Here is a 1,772-nt window from a genome sequence, read left to right as displayed (position 1 = left end):
GGAATAAACAGCTCCTGGCACAGAAATCTGGGACAAGTGCGAAGCGTCCAGAGACAGCTGTGATTCTGCATACACCAAGAGCAAAGTGGTATTGATATCTGGGAGACAAACCCAAACCTTGGGTTCTGAAAACATGCAGGCAATTTGGGGACTATAAATAGAAAGCCCTGGTGATGTAGTGGTTACAAGTTAGGCTGCTAACTGCCGGTCAGCAGTTCAAAACCACCAGCAAGAGAAGGATGAGGTTTTCTACTCCTTTAAACAGTTACGGTCTCTGAAACCCATAGGTGCAGTGCTGCGCTGTTTCACAGTCACTACGTGTCAGAATCAACTTGATGGCAGTGAGTTTGATTTTTTTATTTTGAAAAACCAAAAAGACTGAGCCTCTCCTCTCTACACAGTGAGCCCGTCTCTGGATCCAGACACTGCTAGTTCCAAGCTCGTCCTATCTGAAGATCGGAAAAGCGTGAGTCGGTTGCTCTTTGAGCAAGACTTACCTGACAACCCCGAGAGATTCGACCAAGACCCCTGCGTCCTGGGCCAGGAGCAATTCACCTCAGGGAGATTCTACTGGGAAGTCCAAGTGGGGAACAGGAGGGCCTGGAATCTGGGTGTTTGCCTGGACAGTTTAGAGAGGAAGGGAAGAATCCCCAAGTCCCCAAAGCATGGCTTGTGGGCCGTGGAGTTTTACAAGAAGAAACTCTGGGCTCTCACCTTCCCGAGGATTCGCCTCCATCCTTCGGAGCCTCTGCACCATGTGGGCATTTTCCTGGACTGCGAAGCTGGAACGATCTCCTTCTATAATGGGGCTGATGGATCCCTCGTCTACGAATTCTCTGGCGTCTCTTTCTCAGGTTCCCTGAAGCCTTTCTTCTGTCTCTGGGTCCATGATCCCAACCCCCTGACCATCTGCTCAGTGTCCAGAGAGACAGAGGCAATGACTAGCCCTCTGCTGGTCTCTGAACTCCCCCAGGGGAACTTTGGGACTCCCATCAGTGAGGGAACAGCAGCATTCTCAAGGGACAGTTCCATGTTCTTCTCACCCCAGTCCAGCCCACTTTTCCTAAAGAAACAGCCCCTCTCCTAAACCCCAGCCCTACTGTGTATTAGTGTAACATTGGGCAAGATAGATTGTAAGACAAAAACTTCATTTTTTTCTCCTCTGTAAAGTGATGACAATAGTAAGTACATCATGAGCTTGAAAACATATCTAAAGCATTCTACATACTATGCACTACCAGAGACGTAGTAGGAGCTCAAAAGATACACGCCTTTCTCCTCCTAGCTACCTCTCTGACTGTTTGGCTTCCTCGCTTCCACCCCACCAGGACATGAGGACAGGTTAAGGCCAGTCAAAGATTCTAGACTCCTAGAATTGCCGTTTGGCTCAGTAGAGGTCCAGTTGAGACAGAAGCAACATCAGAGAGAATAAACTAGAATCAATTGCTAACAATTGCTATTACAAAGTCAGAAGACATAAAGAGAACGCTAAGGTGGTGTGGTGATGATGACTACCAGAAACAGCTTCTACAGCTGAGTCTGAAATAACCTAGAAGCTCATAGGCAGGGACAGGGTCAAGATGGGGAGTTTCTCTTTAGCCAGGCGCTGCTCCGAGAGATTCCATGTGGCTGGTTCTGCAAGCGCTGGGAGAATGTCAAAATGGAGCCAAGGGCTGTGAGACAGGGGTGGCCCCAACAGGAAAGGGATGGAAACCTTGCTTTTGCTTTCTGGCCAGTGTGCTCCCTCTTTGGCCCCTGGATCCCTTTGGCTG

The sequence above is a fragment of the Echinops telfairi genome, unplaced genomic scaffold (genome assembly GCF_000313985.2).
Source record: "Echinops telfairi isolate 266 unplaced genomic scaffold, ASM31398v2 ScPeMD7_7469;HRSCAF=8507_0, whole genome shotgun sequence".
NCBI lineage: Eukaryota > Metazoa > Chordata > Mammalia > Afrosoricida > Tenrecidae > Echinops > Echinops telfairi.
The sequence above is the reverse complement of the archived record's forward strand: the minus strand, read 5'-3'. Positions refer to the sequence as shown.